The sequence below is a fragment of the Procambarus clarkii genome, unplaced genomic scaffold (assembly GCF_040958095.1).
Source record: "Procambarus clarkii isolate CNS0578487 unplaced genomic scaffold, FALCON_Pclarkii_2.0 HiC_scaffold_116, whole genome shotgun sequence".
NCBI lineage: Eukaryota > Metazoa > Arthropoda > Malacostraca > Decapoda > Cambaridae > Procambarus > Procambarus clarkii.
The window spans coordinates 1,234,296-1,241,908 of record NW_027189149.1 but is presented as its reverse complement, the minus strand read 5'-3'; the positions used below and the strand labels follow the sequence as shown (position 1 = coordinate 1,241,908).

At 54.7% G+C, this 7,613-nt stretch overlaps 1 non-coding gene across 1 annotated transcript; it reads right to left on the bottom strand.

Annotated features, from left to right (window-relative positions):
• Positions 1-334: 334 nt before the first annotated feature.
• LOC123751202 (U2 spliceosomal RNA) lies at positions 335-519 on the bottom strand. Its single transcript, XR_006772079.1, has one exon. It is a non-coding gene; the product is annotated as a U2 spliceosomal RNA (small nuclear RNA).
• Positions 520-7,613: the final 7,094 nt, after the last annotated feature.

Here is a 7,613-nt window from a genome sequence, read left to right as displayed (position 1 = left end):
TCTTTCCAAACCATCGTATTTGCTCACATAATCTTCAATCAAAAGATATTAAATGATATTACTCACCTTCTTTCTCCTTCCTTCCTTCCTTCCTTCCTTCCTTCCTTCCTTCCTCTAACTCGTTGCAGTTGTTTAGCTTCGACCCATCAAACCCGGACTCGACTGACTCACTTCTGCTGCTCGTTCCAAGGCTTTTTCCTCATACGATGCTGGCTGGTGTGAAGTAATTACTGCAAATCAAATTAACACGATTCATTAATGAACATAACCAATTAACATCATCGTCTCCTACTTGATTTTGTCTAGTTGATAGGGTTGTTTTTGGTCTCCCCGAAGGGAGTGGACCGATCCCAGAGGTACTGCAATACCGGGCCGATCCGCGGCAAAGGTGGAGCAAGCTCCTAGCACTTCGCCATGTTGCAAAAATCAGTTTAATATCGAGGATCCCACATGGGGATCGTATCAGATATTAAGCTGATAAGAACAGATTATTTGTTTATTGAATAATGTTACAGGAGTTGTACATAATGCCTTGTGACAATTCCCACAGAGGGCTGCATATGGAAATTTTACAATGGAACTCATAATAATGCAAATTCCTGAAACAAATAGCATAGACATATTCTGAAAGAAATGGCATGGTCCTGCAAGAGATAGCACAAATAAATGGAAATCAATACTGCCGGGCGCCGGTCACGTGTTCGATGTAGATCATCCTCGACCATCGAATCGTATCGGTGACGCAGAGCTTCCTGAAGAGCTTCTGGTACTTCTTGGAGGCGAGCCTGTTCATCAACTTGTCATTCCTCGGATCGTACGAGCCTAGTGAGCCCACGATGAAGGCGTGGACAGTAACCTGCTTGTAGGTCCGTCTCAGCGCAGCTGCAATCGGCGCATATTTCTGCTCCTTTCGCAGCCTGGCTTCATCCAGGGAGGCTTCGCCGTTCTCGAAGGGGCACGTCACGTCGACGAGGAGGACTTCTCCATTCTTCTCGAGGACAATGTCCGGCCGTAGGTTGCTGTCGATGCCAGGGATCTGCTGATTCGCCGTGATGACCTTCCAGAATCGTCCTTCAGCAGCTTTCACGATCCGTTGAACTAGTGCATTGTGGCGCTTGTTCATGGGGTTGGACAGCTTCATGCAGTGGTTAAGAACATGTGGTAGAGTCTCGTTTGGGTTCCTGCAACGCCTGCAACGTTTGTCAGAGTTAACATTGAAGCGCCTTGCTCCATTGAGGGGGAGGAGATTAAGCCTAGCCCTGTGGATGAACCTCCAGTCTGCGAAGGTAGTGAATGCTCCGTCGTAGATGAAGGAGGACGAGGCTCGGACTTTTGCGACTTGCTTCATCACTTTTCCTTGGTCCGGCTTGTCCTGCAGGCGTTCGTCTCTGAGTCCACGATGGTGATTGCGGATGTTCCTTGCCACGAGTCTTCTCTCCTTCTTTGTCATGGTCCGTTCCCCGCATGTTAGTGCTAACTCTTCGCCGTCGGCAGACCATTTCGTGTCTAGTCTTGCTGATGCATTTCTTGCTCTGGACCAGACTGTTTCGTGATCAGTCGGCCGCTGAGCCATTGCTTCCTTGGACAGGTATTGGCAGACATTCACTAATGTAGCGTCTTCTCGTAGTCTCCGGGTCACGACCTTGGTGCAGTCCTCTCTCGCGATGTTTCTTGTGTCTTGGTCCGGCGTAGTAAGAAGTTTGAAGGCCGAATCAATCACAAACACGTCTGAGTCCTCTGCAGCAAGGGGGATTCCACAGGAGCCTGCCGCTGCGCTGCCATATAGGTAGTCATTTGTAGCTCGGGTCGGGAGATAGAGTGTTGACTTGATTAATTTCCTTAGATGATCATCAAGCTCCTGCCAGTCTCCCTTCCTCAGCTGCCACGTTCTCATGGCGAATACCGTCGTGGGGAATACAAAGGTCTTTAGAGCATCAATCCTTTGCCAGGGCGCCAACTTGCTGGTCAGTATGGCTTCCCCCAGCTTCTTGAATTCGTCAATTGCTGTAGAATTTGGCAGTAGGTGGAATCCTACTGGCCGGCCAAGGAACTTAGTTTCTTCGCCGTTTCTACGGCAGTTGATGTTCGTCTCGCCGATGTTGAAGGTCGTATTTCTCATTCCCCTTGGCTGTCTCCCAGACATATGCATAGAGGAGCATTTTCTGGGGTTTAGAGCCAGTCTCAGGTCCCCACAGGTCGCCGTTGTGACGTCCAGGAGGCTCTGTAGACCTGCTTCAGTTCTGGCCAGCAGTGTGATGTCATCTGCATAGGCCAGGCAGGGGTGTTTGAAGTCAGGATCGGTATCAAGGCCAGTTGCAATGGCCGTTCGTAAGATAGGTTCAATTGCAATATTGAACAAGAGCCCACTGATAGGGCAGCCTTGGCGGACTCCACAGTGCACAGGAATCACGTTCGTTTCACCATCGGCCGTCATGATCCTCGTAGAGTTGTCCCTTGTGATGCTCTGGACGACGTCGATGAAGGCTTGTCCTGCACCCATCCGGCGGAGGGAGGCGTCGATCAGCTCGGTTGGCACTGATCCAAACGCGTTCGTCAGGTCCAGCGACGCAATGTAGACGTCACTGTTTCCTCCTCGTGCTTCGTCAAGGTAGTGCTGGAGGATGAAGTTGTGCTCCAGCACGCCGTCCGTTGGCATAAACCCCTTCTGGGCATTGCAAAGTGCATTGTTGTGCACGATCCAGCTTCTCAGACGGGCAGCCAAGCACCCTGTGTACAGTTTGTATATGGTACGACACAAGGCGATTGGGCGCCAGTTGGTGATGGCTTCAGGGTCCCCATCTTTCGGGATCAGGATAGTTCGCGATGTTTTCCACGACTGGGGTATTCACTTGTGGTGCAGGCAGATGTTGAATATTGCTGTGAGAACCTTGCACTCTGGGTCGACTTGTTGCCAGTGTCGGTACGTTATTCTGTCGTCACCCGGTGCAGTGTTCTCTGCTTTTGACAATCTAATTTCCACTTCGCCCTCCCTAAACGCAGCCACGTTGAGTTCTGCACGATCGTCTGGCGGTTCAGGGATTGCTTGTAGTGCTTGGGGGTCGTCTAGTGCTGGCCAGGGGGTCGTCTAGTGCTGGCCTGGGCGCCAGCATCTCTGTGAAGTACTTCTCAACGTCCTCGCTCGAGATTTCACATCTTGCACTCTCCCCGGCGGTGATAAGTCGGACTGCTCACCTCCTGTTGTTCCTGTAGAGGCGCTGGATCGATTTACAGTCATTTACATCGATCACTGGGGGTGCTTGCCGTTCCCCGTCAGTCCGAATGCGGAAGCGTGCGTGTACTACTTCAGTGATTTCTTCAAGGAGGCGGGTGAAGCCCTCCCAGTCAGGGGTCCGGAGGAGGGCTAGTAGGGGGTCGTAAAACACCTCTAGCACCCATTCTTGTGCTGCGTCGTTGGTGTGACGCTGCAGTGGCTCTCCTGGGATCTCATGATCATGGTGGGGCGAAGCATCAACATCTTCATTGTCAGAGTTGTTGGTGCTGGTTGCTGGAGAAGCTGGGTCACCCCCATCGTCATTGTCTGGCTCAGGGGGGTTGGTGAGGGCATGTCTGGGAAGGGTATCACCGTCACAACAGGTGAGAGCGGGTGAGCTCTCTGTGGTTGCCTAAGCCGGGGTGGTGACAGGGCCGGTGAGGGTATTGGGCTGTTGGGCGTCGGAGATAAGCTGGCTGGGGCGAATATCAGTGGTGCAGGCGCCTCAGCAGAGCTGGAGATGACAGCAGGGGCCGGGTCGTCAGGGCTGGGTGTTGGTACTTGGCCAGGGTGTCGTCGTCCGTCGTCTGGTGGTGGGTCAGGCTGTCGTTGCACCCTGTCTAGTGCAGGCTGCCTGGCCGCTCGGCGGGCTTCTCTGGTTGCTTGACGGGAGTGCATTTCCCTGTGGCTCATTATGCCAATTTTGGAATTGCACGAGAACCCACAGCCGCGGGCATCGCACTGGAACGACAAGGGGCAGTCGTCCAGGGTCCTAGCAGCCCTAATTTCTCGTAGGCGGGCACAGGTGTGGGTCGTTGGTCGTTTTCGTAGGGTTGAGCTGCAGCCGGCGCATTTGTATATTAATTCTGAAATGCGGAGCCCATGGCCACCCTCCAGGTGTCGTTGCAACGACACACGCTGGCTGGTCCACGCCTGTGATAAGTGGACGTGGGCGCAGGGCGTTTCTGTGCACTTAGTGTCTAGGGAGTGGGAACAAGATGGTGAGGGCTTCCCCTCGTCTCTGCGGCTGCTGGTCGGGGCTAGGTTCGTTGTCGTTGTCGTCGTTCCCCCTGAGGGCTGGTGGCGCCCCTTGAGGGGCCTCTGGGGTGTTGTCGTTTCCTGCTGGGGCTGATGAGGCCTGGGAGCGACTGTCGTCATCACTGCTGGTGCCAGAGTCTCTTGCTATATGGCGGAAGATGAATCTCTGGTTCCTCTGCCTGTGAATGTTAACGTCGTCCCAGAAGTCAACGTCGTTGTCTGCATTTGTGTTAGAAGCAGTATTGTCGCTGGTCCGACCCCCAAAATAGTCTCCTGAACCGTGACTGGCCGGGCGTCGTCGCTGGGGTCGGCCTGAGTAGGGGATGTGTTGGTATTGCCAGGGCCAGCCCTTAAGGGCTCATTGTAGGCACCAGCACTTAAGGGCTCGTTGAGGGAGCCAGCCCCAGGGCTAGTGTCGCTGAAGCCGCTGAAGCGCAAACCCCCGGGTTTGCGTCGCTGGTGCCGACCCCCGGGCTTGCGTCGCTGGTGCCGACCCCCAGTTCCATGTCGCCAGCCAACCCTGGTCGTGAGCTGGATCTCAAGTGGGAAGCACCGGCGCCTATCCCATGGGCTGACATGCTTTCGTCACTGAAGCCGACCCAAGATGCAAAACTATAGAACGGCTTCCTGGGTGGAGTCGTCCTCGATGTCATCATGTTGGTGTCGTCCTCGGGGCTGGTAGCGTCATGGGTCAGCCTCCCAGTGGTGTCCTCCTGGTTGGTGCCACTCGGGTCGACCCCACCCAGGGCCAGCCTTCCAAGACTGACCTCAGGGCGGGGGAGTAAGGTCCTCCTCGAGGCCGCCTCGCCAAGGGCGACCCCGGTATCGTCGTCGCTGGTATCGTCGTGGGTCAGCCTCACAGCGCTGACCCCCTTGTCCTCATCTTGGGTGTCGACCCCACCTGGAGCCAGCCTCACAGGACTGACCCCAGAGTGGGGGAGTGAGGTCCTCCTCGAGGCCGCCTCGCCAAGGGCGACCCCGGTGGTGCTAGTGGAGTCATAGGGTGGCCTTATATTCACACCCTCACCTCGTGCGTCGACCCCACCCTGAGCCAGCCTCACAGGACTGACCCCAAAGTGGGGGAGTATGGTCCTCCTCGAGGCCGCCTCGCCAAGGGCGACCCCGGTGTTGTCTGTAGAGTCACAGGCTGGTCTCACAGTGCTGACCGTCCCGTTCCCATCTCTGGCGTCGACCCCACCCGGAGCCAGCCTCACAGGACTGACCCCAGGGTGGGGGAGTATGGTCCTCCTCGAGGCCGCCTCGCCAAGGGCGACCCCGGTGTTGTCGGCAGCGTCACAGGCCATCCTCACAGTGTCGACCTCCATGGCTCTACCTCTCGTGTCGACCCCACCCTGGGCCAGTCTCACAGGACTGACCCCAGGGCGAGGGAGTATGGTCCTCCTCGAGGCCGCCTCGCCAAGGGCGACCCCGGTGTTGTCGGCAGCATTATGGGCCAGCCTCGCGGTTCCACCTCTCGCGTCGACCTTACCCTGAGCCAGCCTCACAGGACTGACCCCAGGGCGGGGGAGTAAGGTCCTCCTTGAGGCCGCCTCGCCAAGGGCGACCTCGGTGTTGTCTACAGGATGGGCCAGCCTCACATCGTTGACCCCCGCGTTTCTGCTCCCAGCGTCGACCCCACCCCGAGCCAGCCTCCCAAGACTGACCCCAGAGTGGGGGAGTATGGTCCTCCTTGAGGCCGCCTCGCCAAGGGCGACCTCATGGCCAGCGGTCGTCGTCATCCACGTGGTCGATTCGTCTAAGTCGATCACCAGACAGTCGTCACTGGAGTCGTCCCTGGAATCGTCATCTTCCACTTTCACATCGATGGGGTCAGGGCAGGCAGTCATCTTCGAGTCGTGGTCCATCTTGAGCACTGAGGCCGACTCACCAAGGTCGACCTCGGGTCTCACCGTCGTCGCTGGTCCATCTTTCAGGCGGCCAGTGTGGTGTCAGTACTGTGGGTTGTGTTTGTGGGCAGCGACCTGGGTTGCCGCCTGCAGGGTTTGGTCCTCCTCCACCCATGGGACCGTCAGCCTTGAAGGCCGTCGCGGATCCATCACAAGTGATAGAAGCACGAGGCCGTGACTGGGACAGAGACAGACATTGACTATGTTGCCCCATTAACTCCGAAAAACGGGCGTGCGGACGACAACACAATCAATGTGAACATAGGCTATGTTCATCCTCCAGCACCTGGCTCAAGGCACAGATGTGGAGGAAGACAGAGTCTATGGTCTCTCCTTCAGGCGACTGGCCCCGGACAAGCCAGCCCCTGAAGGTCGACGGCAATCACGGGGGACTTGCCGTCTTGCCAGCCACTATGTAAAGTTTGAGGAGCTTGCTCCCCCCTTTACCAGTGATCGGTTCTGGGCTAACTCCCAAATCCGCCACTAGATGGCTGGACGGTCGGTGTTGGTGGAAGCGCGCTCGCTGATTGGACCGGCCCTTTAACTCCTTACCCGGAGGGGAAGTTCGTGCGGACAACGACACAATCTATGCAAGCATAAATTGAGTTTCCCTCCGAGCTCCTTGAGCCTTGTACAAGGCAGAAGCTCAGAGAGAAACGCAATTTATTGCGTTTCCCACCAAAAGACTGGCCCCGGACAAGCCAGTTCGTGGAGGTGGACAGCAAGCCGTGAGGCTTGCTGTCTCACCGGTGGAGGCGGATGGGCGATGTGGCGACCCAATTTCTTCCCCCTACAGGTAGTTTTAAGACTACCAGGATCGCTAAAGTGTAGATTATACTATCCCTTTAACCCCTTGCGGACGTGCGGACGATAGTACAGTACTACACTTTGATCTTAGCCAAAAGGCCGAGAAGCGATAGGATGCATGGTTGCTCTGCAACACCAGCGGCTAGAAACCACGTAGCGAGTTTCAATTGCAAAAGGGCATGTGATTATCATTGGGTAATATTCGAATTCAAGCATACATATAAACGCCATGCAGTAAAGGCTTTAACCATTTCTTACCTAATCAATGAATTTATATATATATGCAAATTCATGATATTACATGGTTTCGTTCATGAGTAGTGAATATGTAACTGGCGGCAAAGAGGTAAACAGACTCGCGTGGCATTTCACGAATTCGCTCCTGGCCAGGGAGTATAGCGCTTAACTCTAATACATAAACCTCCATTTGTCATGTGTCTTAAGGTAGCTACAGCTTTTGAAAAGTACAATAACGAATTAAAAGTGCAAGGGGCCTGTTATCGCCAACGCTCGTCAAAAAATATAAATAGGAGACGTTCTCTCTCTGATACCATAACAGAAAACGAACAGCACTATTATGCGCCAACTATTACATTTTTGTATATATATCACGACTTTTTCACATCTAACACTTTGCTTGATACATCGTT